General features: G+C 36.7%; 1 long non-coding RNA gene across 1 annotated transcript; it reads right to left on the bottom strand.

The window, feature by feature from the left end:
• Positions 1-16,484: 16,484 nt before the first annotated feature.
• On the bottom strand, positions 16,485-18,931 carry LOC112022635 (uncharacterized). The gene is made up of 3 exons (XR_002883902.2): positions 18,731-18,931; positions 17,731-17,797; positions 16,485-16,813 (listed from the first exon to the last, which is right to left on the bottom strand). It is a non-coding gene; the product is annotated as an uncharacterized LOC112022635 (long non-coding RNA).
• Between the last annotated feature and the right edge of the window lie 3,091 nt (positions 18,932-22,022).

A 22,022-nucleotide genomic window follows, 5' to 3' on the forward strand; every position in this document is an offset into this window, starting at 1 on the left:
TCCTATCAAAACAGTAATTAACAAAATTTTAAGGCTTAGTTGATTATTAGATCTATTATGAAAGCCTTCGGTTAATTAAATAAACATCTATATCATACACAACAGAATATAAATATAACACAAGATGACCTAGAAAAACAAATGAAACAATCTAGTTTCACAATAAAAACTAAAGGAGACCAATCTCGAGATGAACAAATCCACTATCAAATAAAAGTTCACTTTGATCATGAAAGTGGAGACTTCTAGTTGATGTGTTAATATGTTTAAAGAGTTGAGACATATTGAACTGGACCGCTGTGAGATTTATTATTCTCATAACGACTGTCAATTGAATAATAAATCTCACAACTTATATTTGCATGAACTCTTAATTCTGAGAGAATAATGGACCTAATCATGAAGTGTAGGTTGCTTTGATATATCAGGAGTGAGATCTAAAGTAACGGTCAAAACCTCAGTATGTTGGGCAGCCACATTTCGTGTTGATGGAACATATATTCTCAAGATGGAATTCATAGTCTCTTAACAGAGATTTAAAATATTCCCTTAAGATAAGTTTAATGGGTTTAGTTATTCAGAGAGTTAGGCCTAACCACTTTGGTAAGAAATTACTAAAGTATATATTTATGAAATTGGATTTCATAAATATATAATGAATAACTTAAAAGGATTAAACCGGGTACTCAAGGATTAAGACGTAGTAATCTTCAAAGTGACAGTTTATATTTATGACTTTGAATTACTACGAATATTTTATGAAGGGGTTGCATGTATAATAAAGTTTTGGGATATAATTTATTAATAAGGCCTAGAGTGCAATTATATTTATATAGTGGTATTAAATATAATTAATGGTAACTTTGGACTTGTCAAGAGTTGACAGAAAAGCCCAAGGCCCATTGGAGCTAGTGTCTTATTGGTCCTTTTGGTCCCACTCCAAGCCACACATTAAAGCCCAATTGGAAAGGCCCAATAGGCCGGCCCAATTAGATAATCAGTTATATATAAAGGGAGAGACATACATAATTTTTATTAGAGATTAGAGAAAAAGTGAGACACCATTGTGAAGTGGTGTGTATGTGCGAGTGAAACCACTCAGTTATTCTCCCTTGGAAATTGATTGAGAGACCACACTTCTTGGGCGTAAAGTGGAATTGGAGTGAAGATTAAAAGCGTTCCCAAGTACTTATAATCTTTTGTTTTGAATTTCTCCACACCAAGGTACGCTATTTTGTTCTTAAATTCTAGAATTCATATAGTGCAAGTTATCAATCATGAATGAAATAGATCTTTGTTTATTGCTTCCGCTATGTGTTTTGTATGAGATACAAAACCAGATATAACCAACAATGAATTGAATTTTAGATACAATTTTTTCTTGTTTTGGGTGGGAATTTGAAGAAGAATGGGTTAGAAGTTTTAATTTTTAATTTTAATTTTTTTTTTCACTTCTTGATTGGTTTTAGAGTAAGGATTTGAGTGCCTTATGTGTTTGTAACTTACTGGATCTTGTTCGTGTGCTTTGAGCCTAAAAAATTGCTTTTGAAGTTGTTTTTTTGCAAAAATTTTCAGATTTTTAAAGTTGTAAAATTTTTCATTGCTTTGACCGATCAAAGTTTTTCCTCGACCAATTGAAACTATGAATTTTTGTGTTTAAAACTCTCTACCTCTCTTGATCGTTGCCTAATTCATGTTCGACCGATTGAAAATTCCTAGAAAATTTCTTTGATTGATGCTCGATTCCTTTCGACCGATCAAAACTCGAAAACTTCAGTTTTTTAAGGTCTTGCCTGATCAGTCTTTTCATGCATCATTTGTGATTGGATTCACGTGCATTGCACATATAGATTAGGACATGCATCGCATTGTTTCCTTTATCTTGTAATTTTTGCTGTCTTAACTCTTATAGTTTTTAACACATGCTCACTGATTGGTTTCGCACACAATACATATACACTTTGCTAAATTGGGTACTCAACTTGATCTAAAAATTGATTAATTAATTTTTTAGTTCTGTATTTAAAATATGCTATTTTTCTTGATGTGTGAACTATTAAAATCGGGAATATTTTTTGAGAGATTTGGTGGATAATAAATAAGCAAATATTTTCTCTGCTCTTGAGGTTGATTTGAGATCAAAATACCTTGACACATGAAAACACATTTGTGAGAGACCACGAAAATTTGGGTGCTCTCAAAAAAGAGATTTGAGTGCTTTTAAAGGCACCTCTCTTTTTGGGTAAGGGGTGGGGAGTTGCCACTTATTTTTTATACAAAAAAATAAGAAAAAATAAATACAAATTACATGATCAAAATATTTTGAATGCCGTTGATTGAATAAAGACAAGTACAATTTTGGTAAATTAAACTTTACAAGGCTTTGGTTCCTGGTTACAATCTATGCAAAAGAATACAAAACTTTGGTCCTAGTTACAATCTACCAAAATTAAATAAACAAAACACTATTCTACCTATCCAAAAACCCTAAGCTCGGGGGCTAGGTTATGCAATGGGAAGGTGTTAGGCATCCATTCTGCCCAGACAGAGTCTGACTTCTAGACTCTAATGACCAATATACCATTTTTTGTAAGATATTAAATGATAGGTTGAACACACATGATACACACTTGACAAAATTAATTTAAATAGATTTTGCTTATGGATGTGTCCTATTTCTAAAGAAAATTCAGGTCTGTTTTGGAAATTCGCTAACCCGTGCGATGCACAAGATAGTTCAATAAAAAATAAAAATATTTATTTTGCTACTATAACTTGGCTTTAAAAAAAAATGATATGGTGATGTCTTCATACAATGCTCAACTGCAATTAAATCTACTATTCACCACCAATATAATCTATGTTATCATGCACATTTGTTTGCATAACAAACAGGTCAATTTCACTTTTATAATAAAACAATCCATGGTAGAGGATAGAGATAAAACTGTTCCATTGAAGGATGCATGATGAATGTCAACTTTCCTAACCTTTTTAGTGTAGAATGATGGTCTCTTTCCTCTTCTTTTGCACTGCACTACATTTGGGTAGTGTTCAGCCCAAAGGATTGTGCAAAACTTCTCCTAATCACTGATGTTTTGGTTGTAAACCTATATGCACATATCACAAAGAGTAAATCCTACTTTGGATAAATATATTATACAATTATTCAAATGGTTAAATTAAAAAGGAAATAAAGAAGAAAAAGTTGCACCAGCCACAAACTCAATTAGATTTCTTTTGAATAAAATGGTTTTAAAGTGCTATAAAAAATGAAAAAAAAAAAAAAAAAAAAACACAAATTGAGAAAGGGAAGGAATACTTACACTTGANCTAGAAGTCTCCACTTCCATGATCAAGACAAATCATCTTAGTTGATATGTTATAATCTTCGCAGATGAAATGCCCAATTTCACCACCGACTATGAACTAAAATTCTGAGTTTACAAAGAACTTGTGACTTATATCTTCTGTGACTAAATCACATAAATCACATACTATGCATCTCATGGACTATATGATAATGTCCAAATATTCACGTTACCATTATCTCAGATAATAATAAAACAACTTTATTAATCACAACATTAAGTCATACATAATGTCATACATAGCATCATACAATAGGATTTAAGGGCATTAATCCTAACATTCATATGCAATTAAAGATGGCTAGATTAAACAACACACAAATTCTTATGTACTTGATTTAACAAAGATTTGCATGTGGTGTGTGTAACTAGTATGTGTACCAAACACAAAATAGGTGATTTGTAGATAGAATTCAAGCAAATTTTCTACATTATCAATTACATTGGTTTGAAAATGATTATCACCTAAGGAGGTACATCCCATAACTATCACATCTCCCAATGTAGAGTTAAAATCTATTAACTAATGCTTTCATTTTTATTTTATTTTTTGCTTAAAAGCTTAATGCTTAGACAAATAAAAGGGCGCTTTAATTTTTCTTTTCTTTTATTTCAAGCCCACAATTGTAAACATTTTTTAATAAATTGCATCACCTTTGTTCAAGGATCTTTTTGCATGAGGTTGCTCTTGAAATCATTTTTTATGAGAAACACACAGATTGCTCTACACAAGTGGTAAGAGAGTTATTTATGCCTTTCTCTTAGGATTTTTTTTAGTTCTTACGATCAAAATATGTAACATTGTTAACACCCCATTTTGCAACCCGCATTTAACCTCACATGGAGGGTAAAAGGGTACTTTCACTTTGGAAATATGCATCTTGATTCTAACAATTAGATCCTTGGACCTATTTCACCAAAATGATCTTGATGTTGTAACGATCAAATCGACTAGTCATAAGCCTTAATCGGACCACCAGATTGAAAGTTATCATCAAATCAAGTTTTAATGGCTAAGATGTACTATCACAAATTGAGTCCGACAATATGTGATTATGAACAATTGATTTCAATTTGTTATAGGTGTAATCAATTTGAGATCAATGATGTGTCATAATTTGATTGGTTAGGACTACATTTTATGGTGAGGTTGCATACACCTAATTAATTAGATAGTTAAACATTAATTATTTAATGAGTAATTTGTGTAATTATCTTTTAATTAGAGTAAATTTGGAAAAAATTAAGTCTGAAATTGGAGTCATTGGAGCCATTTAATGTTAATTGGGAGCTAATTTGGGACCTATTAATGTTAATTGTGCTGAAACCATTTTCTAACAAATGACCTCTGCTCACCATTTCATCGATACCTCTCAGCATTTTTTGAATCTATGAATGAGATTAATTTTTCCAGAAACTAGACATCTGGGGCTTCAATTTGAGCACAAGAACAAGACAATTTCAATTATAATTGAGTCAGATATGATTTTTTGAAGTTAACTCTACAAGCTGTTACAGCAGTTACGGGAAAACTGAATTTTGGCTTGCTCCCCACTCTCACCAATCTCTATATTTAATGCACCAAATTTACCCTAAGCCTAAAATGAAGTCTAGGTTCATGATCCTTGTCAACCTTCATTAAATGGCCTTCCATTCATATTCCCTCCACAACTACTATATAAACTCTCCCTCTCCTTCATTCCAGAGCATACAAAAATCCCCTCTCTTCTCCTCTCTTGAGTTCTAGTAAAGTAGAGTAGTCTTGTCATATCTTGGTCTTCCTGAGACTCAAGGTATTGAGTGAGACTCACTCTCCTTCACCTAGTTCTTCTTCTTTCCTCCACCCTTAGGACCTCCACTAAGAATCTCCTCCTCCACCATATGGATCTTGCATGAAGGTATAATCTCTTTCCCTAACTTGTTTTTTGTGTTGCCATGATGAGAGTTTAAGATTTAAGTATGATAGTAATCATCTAAATTCCCTTGAATATATTTGAATGTTCTTATATGTTCTTGGTTGTTCATCACATGTTCATGCATATCATTAGTTTTAATCTTAAATCTACATCAAAAATATGAAAAACATGTTTGTTTAATAATTCTTTCAAATCCTTGAATCTAGGTTATCACCATTCACACACATTCACTAGAATTTATTTTTCACTCCAAATGCAATGCTTAATAAATTGAATTAGAGTTTATCACATGTACACACATTAAATTCTACATGTAAATTGATTGACATATTGGATGATATGATATGATTGTTGGCCACCATAATCTAGAAGACCGGTTTCACCAGGCAAGGTGGGTGCCTAACACCTTCCAACCTTGTAACATAGCCTCCGAACTTAGATCAAGGGTTAGTAGATCAAATGCTTATTCTTGTAATTTTCAATTTTTAGATTGTAACTAGGAAACAAAGCTATGTACTTTTATTTTAGATTGTATCTAGGACCAAAGCCATGTAATTTTCCTATGATCAATGTAAATTCAATTGAAAATTAATAAAATGAGGAATTTTTCAATTTTGGTTTTCTTATTTATCCCAATAATTAAATAAGTGGCGACTCCATTGTAAAACCCTTAATCTAAAGGAGAAAATATAACTAGTCGAACCTCCATTTTGAGAGGCAATAACACGACTCCACCCATTCACATGGGTTTGGCTCAACATTTCTAAAAACAGGCCGGGGGCGCTGTCTCTCACAAATATCAAAATCAAGATCCTTCAAGGACGGGGCAATGAATCCCGTTATGCCAGTTTCCTAATATTATCAGGTAGTCCTAGTCTAGACCTTTGTTGATTTCAAGGATACAACATATCAACCTGATTGGGCATTCCTAGTCTAAAGGTAGTATCCGGAACAGCTACTGTCATGGCAACTATACACCCTGTTGATATCTTGATGGGTGAGGTCGATGTTCATCTTTTTCGTTTAGCCAAGCTATGTTATTGACTATATTGAAAAGGTTTGGGGAACACTAGGAAGGTCTTATCCTAAAAAATAGCAAGAAGTCTCTCGTGACCCTATCCAGGGGTATCCTCATCCTACCTTTTTATGAAGGTGATCATCAGAATGGCCACAGCCCTCATCGGTTTTCTTATGATGTGCTCCCCCACCTCACAATATTCTATAGATATGTTGGGGGCAATACCGTACTTGGCTTTGAAAGCCTCTTTTTTCTCAAGAGTATTTACCAAATTAGCAAACCTACCCATCCTAAAGAGAGGAAGAAGACAAGACAAGAGAAAAATCCTAGAGATAACAAAGATTTAAGGCCGAGGAAGGAATAAAATGACTTACAGAGTCAAGGAGCAAGTGGGACAGTTCTTCGAATGACTCTTTTAACTTGAAGATTTGTATGAAAACCAAAATAAGCTCCCCTCTCCTATTTGTATAAATGGAAATAGCGGCAAAATTCCCGCCCCTTAGTCAAGGAGAAATGAGAACCGCACAATCACCATCTCACTGTTGAACGTGAAGGGTAGGCAGCCTTTTGTAGCATTAACTACAACGTTGGGAAACCGAAGCATCAGGAATGCATTTCATTGGGGAGAGGCTATAGGTTGCAAGTGGCATTGGGGACTGCAATTGATTAGACGTGTTGTTACGTGTGAATTGCAAAAGAGACATTTTGTTGTAATAATTTTTCATCTTTTCCTTTCTTGAAAGCCATGAGTTTCATTGGGGAAAGGCTATAGGTTACAAGTGGCCTATACAAAGTTTTTCAACATCCAAAACCCTATGTTCCCAAAAGGATAGGGAAGTGGAGTTTAAGAAGGCTAAGAGTACTAGTATTGTTAGGCCAGGCCCAAGGAGTCTGAAGACCTAACCAATAATTAACTTGATCCAAGTGGGCCAAAATATGACCTAAAATAGAGTTTTGTTACCAAAGGGATGGATAGCCTAAGGAAGACCCTCGAAAAAGTACCGCATGAGGAGGGTGGGATGAAGACCACACAAGGTAGGAATGTATGAGCTGAGGGAGGCAACAGTGACAAACGTGGATAAGAGGGAAAGGAAGCTTCCCAAAGAAGCATCTATCACCTTCACATTGAATGCACTGCACCAACCATGCCAGCCGAATTAATAACTGAATGTCACCTGAGCAGTGCCAACACAGCTTGTAGTCTGCTCAGCATGGCCTTAAAAGGAACAATGTGACAAATATCTAGGAGGAGGATCACCGACCTTCCACATGGAGGGGCCAAGATCAAAGCAAGAACACAATAAAAGGGAAAAGGCACCAAATGAACAGGGATCAAATCCCCAAGATTAGAGAGAGAAAATACCAATCCTTGTAATCTACCAAGTGTAAAAGGACTACTCGGCCATTCCGAGGAAAGATATATTTACTTTTTTATCCCTAATCACCCTACTTTAACTCAATATTTTTGCCTTTACTTTCTTTTTTGACATAATTCATCATTTAGGAAGCCCAAATATTGGTCTGCAAACCCATCTCTACAAATTAATTGCAGTAGGCCTTGATCCAAGCTCAATCTTCCATTAGGCCTCAAATTTTTACCCCGTACACTATCTTTATATTCCTTCATATAATTTTGAGAAATTAGAAGCTTTGATATGAAATTATTTATTAAAAAAAAAACTTATGATCACTATTTTCACAAAATTATTCTTGTATAAGTATTTTAAAGAATAAGAACAAAAATCATTTTAGTGTTATTTTTAGATATTTTTTAGTAACTGATGGGGTCCAAATTAAGTTTAGTTCATCCATAGTTGTCATCCATGACCAGACCATGTCCAAAAGGTTTTACGAGGAAAGAAACCCAACAAAAGCATCACGGGCATGAATACGATCCGTCCATGGGTAATGAGATCATCCAAAGAACACCAAGAGAGCAGAAACGAATCATGCACCTACACCACCACTAACCATCTAACAACAATTTCAGTCCATTGTGGCTATGATGGTGGACTTGATGTAGCAAAACCAAGAGTTAACTAAAGAAGTTAATAGACACCATCGACAACAACACAGCGAGGAACACGGGAAAATTCAAAGAATGGAGGAGCAAAGAACAGTGCTGAGGGAGGAGATCAGTTTAGAGGTACCATCACTCGTAGGGTACCACACTTGGAGAGAGAAATGGATCAGATGGAAAGAGCCATGGTGGAGATGAAGGACTCCACGAGGAGGGAAAATCATATAGATAACCTTGTCCACAGGACTGATTCTCCCATCATTGCGTCCATCACAAGTCACGCCCTACCCTCCAAATTCAAAATGCCTACCTTGGAACCATATGATGGAATGCAGGATCTTTGTGATCACATTGTCACATTCAAGACAGCCATACATCTCTAAGGTGTTCCAGAAGAAATCATGTGCAGAGCTTTTCCTACTATGTTGAAAGGTCCAGCCAGAGTATGGTCTAGTAAGCTACCACCAAACACCAAAACCTCATTCTAGGAGATAATTAAGTTGTTCATCAACAATTTTGTTGGGTGCCAGAGGCATAAGCACTCCTCGTCTAGTTTGCTGAACATGGAACAAGGAGAAAACGAGAGGCTGCGCACTTTTATTAGTCGCTTTAATAGGGAAGCCCTGTTGGTAGACGAGATGGATGATAAGATCCTTTTGGTAGCCTTCTACAATGGGGTTACTTCAAATTTGTTCATCCATAAGTTGTATGACCAAGAGCCACAGACGATGGCTGAATTAATACACTCAGCTCAAAGTTTCATGAATGCTGAAGACGCCATTATTACTAAGAAGAAAAAGAATGTAGAATGAGTAGAAACTAGTTATGTACATCATTTGGAGCAAGGCCCTTATCCAAAGAATGCCAAAATAAAGGAGAAAAGGGATTGAAACGGTAGGAAGGCAGGGTCGTCCTCAGGACGACACTCCAACTACACTCGAATACCCTACTTGACCAAGTGCTGATGTAGATTAAAGATGACCCGTCCTTGAAATGGCCAGAGAAGATGAAAGGAGATCCTAGCAAGAGAAACAAAAGTAAGTATTGTCATTTCTACCGAGACCACGGACATGATACAAACGAGTGTTACGATTTGAAGCAATAAATTGAAGTCCTTATTAAGTAAAGGAAGTTAAAAAATTTCTTTGGACGAGACCATGAAGACGAAAGACAATCACTAAAAGGAAAAGCAAAAGAGCCATTGTGTTAGCTACTAGGAGAGATAACGCTCATTGTATGAGGAATGTCAACCAGAAGCTCGTCCAAAGCCAAGAAGACTTACTTACGGGTAGTTCAGAATAATCAACTCATTGGCTGCCCACCAAGGTGACTACATCATCATCATCATGACGCAATTGTTATTACTTTGATGATTGCAAATTATACAACTAGAAGGGTGTTAATAGACAATAGGAGTTCAGCGGACATCCTCTACTATCCAGCCTTCCAACAAATGAGAACCAACAAGGAGTTACTTCGTCTAGTGAATGTGCCATTAATTGGATTTGGAAGAATGAAGGTTTTACCAGTAGGCACTATCTCCTTGCCAATCGTTGTTGGCTCTTACCCACAGTAAATCAATAAGGAAATAAACTTCCTTGTTGTGGATTGTTCATCCTCATACAATGCTATCATAGGATGGCCAACCTTAAATGGTTGGAAGGCCGCAACGTCCACATATCACTTGTCTATCAAATTTCCAACGAAATATGGCATTGGAGAAGTACAAGGAGACCAACTAGTTACTAGAGAATGTTATTGAGCAATGTTGGCAATGGACGAGCAGATGCAAACGATGAACATTGAAGAAAGAAGAACAATGGTTGAACCAATTGAAGTATTGGAAGATTTTCAATTGGACAAGTCTAACCTAGAGAAGTTTACTAGGATCGGGACAAGCATGAAAGAGAAGACAAAGCAAAACCTCGTCTAATTCCTCAAGAAGAGCACATATGTATTTGCTTGGAGCCATAAAGACATGCTTGGGATTGACTCTAGTGTGATTACTCATTGTCTAAATGTGCCCCCATCTTACAAGCTCGTTCATCAGAAAAGGAGAATGTTTGCCCCAGAACAAGACAATGCCATCAAAGAAGAATTCTAGAAGTTGGTAACAGTAGAGTTCATCCGAGAAGTCTACTACCCTAATTGGCTAGCTAACGTAGTGATGGTCAAAAAAGCTAATGGGAAATGGAGGATGTTTAAGGACTTTACAAATTTGAACAAGGCGTGCCCCAAGGATAGTTATCCTCTTTCACGCATTGACCAGTTGGTGGACTTAATAGCTGGACACCAACTGTTAGGATTGGTGCCCTTTAAATCCTATTGTAAGATGCTATGTATAATATTAAGTGTGACATTGTGTTTGACATTATGTATGACTTAATATTATGTTTAATAAATTTGTTTTATTATTATCTGAAATAATGGTAACATGAATATTCAGACATTATTATATAGTCCATGAGATGCATAGTATGTGATTTATGTGAAGAGTCACAGAAGATATAAATCACAAGTTCTTTGTAAACTCAGAATTATAGCTCGTAGTCGGTGATGAAATTGGGCATTTCATCTACGAAGACTATAACATATCAACTACGATGATTTGTCTTGATCATGGAAGTAGAGACTTCTAGTTGATGTGTTAATATGTTTTAAGAGTTAAGACATATTGAACTGGACCGCTGTGAGATTTATTATTCTCCTAAAGACTGTCAAATGAATAATAAATCTCACGACATGTATTTGCATGAAATCTTAATCCTGAGAGAATAATGAACCTGATCATGAGGTGTAGGTTGCTTTGATATATCAGGAGTGAGATCTACAGTTATGGTCAAAACCTCAGTATGTTGGGCAGCCACATTTAGTGTTGATGGAACATGTATTCTCAAGATGGAATTCATAGTCTCTTAACGGAGATATAAAATATTCCCTTGAGATAAGTTTAATGGGTTTGTTATTCAAAGAGTTAGGCCTAACCACTTTAGTAAGACTAAAGTATATATTTATGGAATTGGATTTCATAAATATATAATGAATAACATTAAAGGATTAAACCGGGTACTCAAGGATTAAGATGTAGTAATTTACAAAGTGGCAGTCTACATTAATGACTTTGTATTACTACGAATATTTTATGAAGGGGTTGCATGTATAATAAAGTCTTGGGATATAATTTATAGATAAGACTTAGAGTGCAACTATTTTTATATAGTGGTATTAAAAATAGTTAATGGTAACTTTGGACTTGTCAAGAGTTGACAGAAAAGCCCAAGGCCCATTGGAGCTAGTGTCTTATTGGTCCCTTTTGGTCCCACTCCAAGCCACACACTTAAGCCCAATTGGTAAGGCCCAAAAGGCCGGCCCAATTAGATAAATTGGTTAGATACAAAGGGAAAAACGTACAGAAACATGTGTGTGAGAAAAATATCATGAAAATGATGTGCATGTGAGTTTTTGTCACTCACAAGTCATCCCTTTGTTACCAATCGAGAGACCACACATCTTGGGCGTTAGTGGAATTGGAGTGAAGATTAAAAGTAGTCCCAAGTGCTTCAATCTTTGTTTTGAAATTCACCGCTTCAAGGTACGATCTCTTGTTTCTCTAATTCTGAAATTTACTTTGCACGTGTTATCAATATCGAAAGAAGTAGATCCGTTTAAAACTTATTTTCCGCTGCATTTATCTTTATATCCATCACCAACTACTGAGTTTCATGGACGCATTCTCAGAGTACAACCAAATTAAGATGGACGAGGCAGACCAGGAGAAAACATCTTTCATCACAAGCCAAGGTTTGTTTCGTTACAAAGTTATGCTATGTAGTCAAAAAAATGTAGGAGCTACCTATCAAAGACTAGTCAACCACATGTTTCATCCACAAATTAGGCAGAATGTTGAAGTATACATGGACGACATGCTAGTTAAAAGTACAAAGGAGACGCAACATCTGGATGACCTCCAGGAGACTTTTGACATGCTTAGACGATACAAGATGAAGTTGAATCCAAGCAATTGTGCCTTAGGATTTGCATCAGGGAAGTTCCTTGGTTTTATGGTTTCACAAAAAGGAATTGAAGCAAATCCTAATAAAATCCAAGCGATTTTAAACATAGAGCCCCTAAAAAATGTTAAAGACATCTAGAGCCTCACTAGACAAGTAATAGCCCTTAACAGGTTTGTCTCAAAGGCTACTAACAAGTGTTTACCATTTTTCAGAGTGTTAAGGTGAGCATTTGAATGGATGGACAAGTGCCAACATGCATTTTTCAGAGTGTTAAGGTGACCTTAACGTTTATCTCACTTCAATTCTGTTACTAAGCCCATTCAAACCAAGTGAAGAGTTATATCTCTACCTAGTGATGTCCCCTCATGCAGTGAGTTTAGCCTTAATCAGGGACGAAGAAAAGGTACAGAATCCCATCTACTACTCTAGCAAAGCTTTAAGAGGAGTTGAAGGATGGTACCTACCAATGGGAAAGTTAGCCTTCTCATTGGTAATAACAGCAAGAAAGCTCAGTCCTTATTTCCAGGCTCATGTCATCAACATTCTAACTGATCACCCATAGAAGAAGGCTATGAATATGTTGGATGCCGTTGGACGATTGATCCAATTGGTAGTCGAACTTAGTGAATTTAACATGAGATATCGACCAAGGGAAGCAATAAAAGCCCAAGCCCTTGTAGACTTCATTGTCAAATTTACTCCTACCCATGATTAGCAAAGTGGAGACCAAGCGAAACAACAATGGGTCGTCCATGTTGATGGTTCATCCATTCAACATGTAGGAGGAATTAGAATAGCATTGCAATCATCAGAGGGGATCATTTGGAGTACACCGTCTGTCTACCGTTTCAAACGATCAATAATGAAGCTAAATATGAAATCCTACTTTAGGGCTTGGAGTTAGCTAAATCACTTGGAGCAGATTCAGTTCTCATCCAGGGAGACTCGCGGCTGGTGATAGGCTAAGTGAATGGAACGTGTGAAGAAAAAGAAGAACAAATGAAGAAGTATTTGGGCAAAATAAAGCAATGCATCAAGGGCTTCACATGGCCCAGTTTCAACAAATCCCAATGGAGAAAAACACTGAAACTAAAATCTTAAACAAGGCAGCATCTGCAAACGAATTGGTCAATGATTAGATTAAAGTCTAGTACATCCCAAGTATAGACGTTCTAGAAGTACATTAGATAGATGGATTAGCTAACTAGACCACTCTTATAATGTTTTATCTCAAGGATGGACTTCTCNTAAACCTTTAGTCACTAAGAGGAAGAGGGTGAAGCTCTCGTAGCTTGTGACTTGGCTGCTCTATGAGCCCACAAAACTGTAGGAAGTTCCTCATTCCATCCTTTTCCATTCTCCTTAGTCATTTTTCCCAATATCTTCAATAATCTTTTGTTAGAGGCCTCAGCTTGACCATTTCTTTTAGCATTATAAGGTGTTGATGTCGTTTGAGAAATTGAGTACCATTCTGTTAAACGGCACACATCCTTGTTCAAGAATGGTATGCCATTGCAAGAAATAATTTTGTTGGGTACCCCAAAACAACATATTATATTCTCCCTCAAGAAATTAGCCATCGAGCTACCTATTGCCTTCATCATAGCCACAGCTTCTACCCACTTGGTAAATAGATTAGTGGCTACCAGTTTCCATGTACATCATTTAGAGGGGGGGTTTATAGGTCTTATAAGATCTAGCCCTTAACTATGGAAAGGATATAGAGTCACAATTGGATGAAGACTTTCATGGCTAGTGTGTATTTCATCCCTTTAGCTTTGGCATTCTTGACACTTTTTCACAAAGTCTTGAGCATCCCTTTGCATTGTAGGCTAGTAATATCCCTAGTGTAAATCTATTTGCCATAACTTTCTCCCACCCGGGTGTCCTGTTGTCTCTCCTTCATGCAAATCTAAAAAAACCCCATTGACTTTTTTAGTGGGAATACATACCATCCACCTTCCTTGAAAGCTTCTTTTAGATCACTTCCCATCCACTACCTTGAACCTTGTTACATACTTCTTTAACTTTTCTCTTTGTACTCAATCAGTAGGTAATACACCTTGTGAAAGGTATCTCAAGTATGGATCCTGCCAATCTTCTTCCAACAATTTGCCATTAAGCACTTCTGCTTGATCTGGAGGAATGATAAAACAAGTTTTACAACTCTTCTGTTCTTCCTTAGCATCATTGGCCATTTCTGGCCAGAAGATCCCAAATGTTTGTAGTCTTCTATATAGGCTGACATCAAGGTCTACACCACAAATATCATAGTGCAACATGTGCAACGATGTCAGTCCTTCCTACCTCAGGATACACTTCATTAGCAAACCTTCTGTTCCCCTGAAAAAAATCCCCATTAATCCTAAGGAAGTCGTTCATGTTTGCTGGTAACTCTAACCCAACGTACTTCCCTTAAGTCATTACTTTTAACAAGGGTTCTCACCAATCTTAAGGGAAACACAACTCATCCTGGACCAAACCAGGTTATTTCTCCACCCGAAGTGTCATCTTCTCTTTCTTCAGCATAGACTTAGTGGCTAGGGTTGCCACTGAGTCAGTGAGCTTGTTCTCATTCCTGTTAACCACCTTGTATTCTATGGAAGTAAAGCGTTCCATAACCCTTTGCATTGCAACTCTATAAGTAGCCAAACTAGGATTCTTTACTCTATAAATTCCTTCAACTTACTTAATTACCAACTCAAAATCACTAAATATGCTTAACCTTTTTACGCCTAACCTTTTGGCGACCTTCATCCCCACTAACAAGGCCTCACACTGTGCTTCATTATTAGAGGAAGGAAAACGTAACTTATAAGCAAACATATGTTCCTCCCTTGGCGACCTTAATACCACTCCTATCCTTGAAATGTAGATGAGCCATCAAAATACATTGACCACTCTTGCTCCTTTGTCACCAAAACTTCCTGTTGGGGAGGTGAAAAATCACTTGTCCTAGGGAAGTTAGCTAAGAGATCAGCTATTGCTTGGCCTTTGGTGGCGGTTGGTCTTATGCATTCGATATCAAGGCATGACATTAGGATGGCCCACTACGCCATTCTCCCCAACAATTGAGGGCGGGTTAAGAGATACTTCACAAAATTTCTCTTGGTCACCAATTGCACACGATGCCCCAAAAGTAATGATTGAACTTTAACATTGCAAAGGCTAAAGACAAACATACTTTCTCAGTAGTTGAATATCTTAACTCTACTAATATAGTATACTAGCTTCTCTACCCCTTCCTGATCCTGAGCTAATAATGCTCCCAAGGACTACTTCGTGTTGGCTATGTACGATAGTAGGGGTTTTCCAAGAATAGGGGCCACCATTGTGTAAGGATCTACCAATATCATCTGGATTTTCTTGAATGCTTTTTGACATTGATCACACCATACAAAATTCACTCCTTCTCAGTCTGCTCCATAAGAGGCTTCAAAATTTCAGTTAGACCTAGAATGAAACTTCTTAAATAAGAAACTTTTCCCACAAAGCTTCTCCACTCCTTCAAAGTTGTAGGGGGACTGAGGGTAGTTATTGCTTTAGCCTTTGTAAGGTCCAAATCAATCTCTTTATGATGAAAAAGAAACCCTAAGAACTTCCCTGAAGATACCTCAAAGGCATACTTGGAAGGGTTCATCCTTAAGTTATGCTCCTTGCATCTTTCAAAGACTTATGGTAAGTCCAATAAATGCTCACAAGGATTCTTTTCCTTCACCACAAGATCATCAACATAATCTTCCACCTGCTTATGAAGCAAATCATCAAAGATCAAAGTCATAGTTCTTTGGTAGGTAGCACTTGCATTCTTCAACCCAAAAGGCATCACCTTATAAAAGTAGTTTCCAAAAGGTGTCCTTTTAGGGCATCTGTTGGGTCCATAAAGATCTGATTATACCCACTATAGCCATCCATAAAGGAGAAACATTCATGACCAACTGCTGCATCTACCAGAATATCAACATTAGGAAGTGGGAATTTGTCACGACCCAAACTTGTACTTCAGGATTTAGAGCATGACCGGCATGTTAATATCAAGTTTACCTCAACATTAACACGAACCAACCTGATCTGAAAGTGCTTATCAAGAATTTGTTTCTTGAATTCCTGCTTATTTTCTAACATGAAACCAAATATACAAAAAAATGATGAAAACCTGAAATTTCATTTCCTTTGAACTTGGAAAGATTACCACTTGGCTAAAATGTCAGGTATTCATGCAAATATTACATAGCTAAACGTTTAGCAAACTCTTATTACAAATCTAACCCCAAAGACATACAATCGGGGTTTAAAACAAACTAAGATACTGAATTACATCTGCGCTCAAGAATCAAGTACATCTTGATTCATCCTATACAACAAAAGAGCAAACTACTGTACAACAAAAACTAACTACACATTCTAAGAAACGAGAAAACACCGAATCCTTGCCACCTCTAATACTCTCGCTGCTTCCAGGAAGAACCTGTGCACTGAAATATAAAAGGGTGAGCTGCGAAGCCCAGTAAGGTTTTTAAGCTCCATGGGCCCTTGATAAGAATGCATGTAAATTAATTATTTTATAGATATGCCAGCTTTGATAATACAACTTCATACTATTCACGTTGTTCTCAAAATAACGTATGAACTTTCAATTAAAATACTTCATTTCCCCTTCATATAATAATAAAAGGGCATAATAAGAACATAAACATAATTCCGTTATCTTATTTTTAGAAAGACTATAAAATGTTTCATTATAAACTTTTTCTTTTCATGAGAGCCTTTAACTTCGTAATGCATTTAAATAAAAACATTCTCTCATGATCAATCACATAATATAGCTATTAATGACATATTGGTTATTCCATATCTGATAAGTCTGTACAGAGAAGGCCTCATCACATTTGGTTGCCCTTGTGTGTATGATATTGTCCTCTTTGGGAGGCCTGATGGCACATCCCCTCAAGGTTTTATTCCTCCCCGCCGTCCGTACACATTGGGGAGAAGGCCTTATTCAGATTAGAGTTACGGGCAACCCCATTTCCTCTACTTTAAATGGCCAAACAGATAACATTTTCCATGGAAAGCCAATAATTAACCCCTACTGGCTGAGTTCAGAACATAACAATGGAATAACCCGAACATTATATTTTTTCGATAACTATGCTTTTACCTAATTATTTCATAATGGTAGCATATCCACTTCATGCTGAAATAAGATGTTCGTGATATAAGTACTAGCATTAATATATTAAAATTATCTTGTATATAAGCTTGCACCACTCACGAACATATATTTTACTTAAACCATGCTTATATGTAATATCTTTAATTAAAAAGTTTTAATGCATAGTACTTTTGAAATAATCTTTACACTTATCAAAAACACATATCTCAAATCCCTTACCTGAAAGCCGAAGACGCGAGAGATAGCACAAGAGGAGCTCAAGTGTCCGCGTTCTCGTTCTCGTCACCTAAATGAGAAACCAAAACTTATTATTGACACCCTCTTCCTAAGTATTTAAACTTATACCCCAATCATATCCTAACTCTCAAATTTAAGAAAATCTTAATTCCCATCACAATAAGTTCCCCAAAGCATATGATACAACCATCAAACATATTATGCATCAAAACAATAGAGATACCAAGGCATAAAATTTATATATGATTCAAACATACCAAAGAATGAGCATATTAAATTATAGCTCAAAACATTCAACCTAGCTTCAAAATTAAATCCACAAAGTCAGAGTTATCCTACCCTGTTTACTGGTCATTACAGCAGCAAAAGCCGCATTTGTAAAATACGAATGGGCCGCTAAAACACATCCAAAAGTCATGAAATTTTATCCAACTACTCCCCTGTATGTCCAGTGTATACCATAAAAATTTCGGATTCAAAGTATAAAACTATGATTTATTAAAAATCATACAAGACAACGTGTTCAAATCTGTCCTGGCAGAAATTCATGCAACTTAAAAATTGAACCATTATTTTTCTACTCATCCAATTGCTGTGAGACCACTTCCATAGCAACCATATATGTCTTAGAGTTCATAAAAACTACTCCTAGCATCCTAATTCACAGAAAATGATTTAATACAGAATTTTCTTTTTGTAAACATCGAATCTGTCACAGTGACAGCTTCAGCACATATTCTTTCTAAAATCATCAACAAATAGCATTTGACCTTAATTTCATCTGGGTATTTTTATACCTATACAATACATATTAAAATACCCTAATGAGCATCCAATAGACCATAACACCATCACTCTTTCAACTTACAAAAACAGAATCACAAGTTCAGCCTAAAAATCAGAACAGAGGATAAAGAATGAAAATAAACAAACAATCATATTATCCAAGTACACAAAATCAGATGAGGTTTAATTTACTTACCCTCACACTTTGAAGATGAAATCTTAGTTTTTAGGCTCTTGGGTTTCTTCTTTAGAGTGAGATTTCTATGATTTTTGGTGAAAAAGAGAGAGAGGTTTGGCCGTGTAGGAGCAAAAGGAAATGAACAAAAAGAACAAGGAAAGATGAACTAGGAGCTGTTCTGGAGCAGCAAAAGAAGGATAAGAACATTGACTTTGGGGGTGGAATACGTGTGATGCTAGGAAGAAAAATATCACACCCACCTTTTTCTAACTTTTGGTAATTATAATATTCACCCCTTATAAGCATATATATCTAGAAAGTCCCACACAATAAAATAACTTTTCATATATATATCCATACATTTATAAACTTCTTTCTACAACATTAAAAATAGCATGAATCTTCTATAATATCACAAAATCAAAGTTTCATGCACTTAAAAGTAATTAAGATAACAACATGCATATAAACTCATAAGTTAATTATGTAATTAGGTTGGGGTGTTACAGAATTCATCCTTTGGTCAAGCTTTTTTGAGATCTCGAAAATCCACACAGATTCTTATCTGATCGCCTTTCTTCTTTATAGGAACTATGTTGGCTAACCAACTTGGATATTCAATCTCTTCAATGAAACCTTCCTTTAAAAGCTTTTTCACTCCAACCTTTATCTTGTCCTGTACATTCAAACGGTATTTCCGTGGCGGTTGCTTCACAGGCTTAGCAATAGGATCCACTGTTAACTTATGTGTTACCAGGCTCAGACTTAGACCTGGCATTTCTTGGTAACTCCAAGCAAAAACATCCTTGTATTCCTTCAACAAGGCTATCAGGTTTGTTCTTTCTTCTTTGAATAAACTTTTGCTAATTTTCACCAATCGTCACCTTTTCTCAACAAGTTCTTCTCTCACATTCTTAACAACGTTGTTCATGTACTCAAGAGCTTCTTTCACTGGTTCCTCAACTACGTGAACTTCTTTTGGCTATTGTATCAGATTAAGGGAATTAGGCTTGCCATGCTCCTCATCTCCTTCCTTTAACTGTTGAAACCTATATACCACCCCGCCATCAGGCTTAGTGGTTCTTCTTATCTTGGAAGGCCTTTTTGGCTCTACAACTTCTCCATCATCTTCCTCCTCCACTTGCAAAGCAATAGGATTAAAAGGAAGAATTTTGTTTTTACCCTCAAGCTCATACTCTTGATATAAAGCTGCCTCAACAAAATGAAGCTCCGTTCTATCAAAAGGCATCCCAGTGGCCTCAATAACTACTTGCTTATTCCTCCAAACAGCCTTTACATATTGATGATATGTAGAAGCCATAGCTTTATATGCCTTTAGCCATGGGCGACCTAAAATGATATGATAGGATGTACTTCCCTCCATTACATGCATGAGAGTGGGTGCACGAATTAGCCCAACCTTAAGATCTAAGGACACATGCCCTAGAGTACTCTACTGTAAGGCTCCTATTTCTGCTACCTGTAATGGCTCTAGAATGATTCTTTCTTTCAGAATACCCAAGGCATCAAATGTTGGGAGAGGCAGAATATTAGTGGATGTATCAGTGTCTACCAACTCCCTTTTGATTCGAGATGCACCCAAAAAGTCAGTGGGATATAAAGGTCTATCGCCATCAACGACTTGGTTGGCTAGATCTTTACTAGAAAAGGTGACTGAATCCTTTGCTTCTTGGTATGCCACTTGCATCAAACTTCCTTCAACAGCTGCCACCTCATGATTCCTTTCCATCACCCCAGTCAAAGCTTGGGCTACCTCTCTTCTAGCCATTGGCCTAAGCCTTATTCCTTCAAGAAAGGCTTGTATCTTATCTTCCTGCAGAATTCTTGTTACCATTTCTTCATCTACCAAAGGTAGAGGTGTAGAGCTACTGCTAGCCATGTTCTTTGCTTCTTCTTCCATGGGATCCTCACGACCCATAAAGAAATTCATTGCCAACTCTGGTCTACGTATCCTCGGGTCAGCCTTCTTCCCAGCCTTGACAACCAAGTCTCCCTTAGCTACCCTATCATGGAAGATATTCCTCAAAGCATAGCAATCCATGGTATGATGGTCACATCTCCTGTGATACCTACAATAAAGTGGATTTCACTTTTCTTCTTCATTGGGCTCACGTTTGCATTTAGGTAACACCACTACACCATCCTTTAGCCAAGCTTCTAGGATGCTATATAACTCTTCAGTGGAAACAGTAAAAGGAGGAGGAATGTCACCTCTCTCCCTCTTTTTACCTTTGACTACTTTCTTAGATTCCACTGCCACAGCAATTTCCACCTTCTTGCTTTCTCTCCTCTAGGGCTATCTAGGCATACTCACAGCTTATGAAGTTGAACCCTTTGAAGGCTTCCTCACAGAAATACTTGTTCTTCTTGCACCCTCTACAAGCCTTGTAAAACTAGAAATCTGTAATTTTTCAAGATAAGGCCAATATTCATACAACATACCTGCAACACAAACATACATAAGCCTTTCCTGCTCCACATGGTCATAGCACAGTAAAGAAAGGTCTCCAAATCTACGAATATACTCTAGCAACCCTTCAGACACCCTCTGCTTTTCTTGATATAGATCTGACAACGTGAGCTTTTCCTTTAAAGCAAAGAACTTTTTCATGAACTACGTTGCCAAGTCATTCCAAACTCAGAACCGATCCTAGTGCAAGACTAGTGTACCAAGTAAAAACACGTCATTCTAAAGACTTAAAGAACTCCCTAAGACTCAACTCATGGTCATGGGAGTGAGCCATCAACGCATCTACATACCGCCTGATATGCTCTTTAACATTCCCTGTCATGCCATCATACTTAGGAAACATAGGAGGAATGTAGTTAGCTGGGTAAGGTGTTCCAACTATCTTTTTAGCGTAAGGAGGTTTGGTATTAACATAAACAATACTCTCCAACTTCTTAGCTTAAAAAAAAAAAATATAGTGAATATATCTTCCTTGGTCAAGTAAGGAGATCCCTAAGGACCTTGACCACCTTGAGGGGCTTGACGTATAGTTGTCTCCTATCGTAGGTACTAGAATTCTGCCCACATAGCAACCCAAGAACACTGAAGGTCTTCATTGACTAAAGGATAGGAATTGCGCCAACGTGGCACTAGGACCCGTGGGTAGGTGACTTTGCCACTACTTGGGAAACAAGTTCTTGGACATTGAGAGGGATATCGGGAGTACTATGATTGATACACATGTCTTTGAGGCGGTCCAACATGCACTCAACCAATAAGGGGTGTCCTCATAGCTTCTGACCTTAGAAAGTCACTATCTTCCTTTTTGTGAGTGCTTGA

The sequence above is a fragment of the Quercus suber genome, unplaced genomic scaffold (genome assembly GCF_002906115.3).
Source record: "Quercus suber isolate HL8 unplaced genomic scaffold, Cork oak 2.0 scaffold_313, whole genome shotgun sequence".
Classification (NCBI taxonomy): domain Eukaryota; kingdom Viridiplantae; phylum Streptophyta; class Magnoliopsida; order Fagales; family Fagaceae; genus Quercus; species Quercus suber.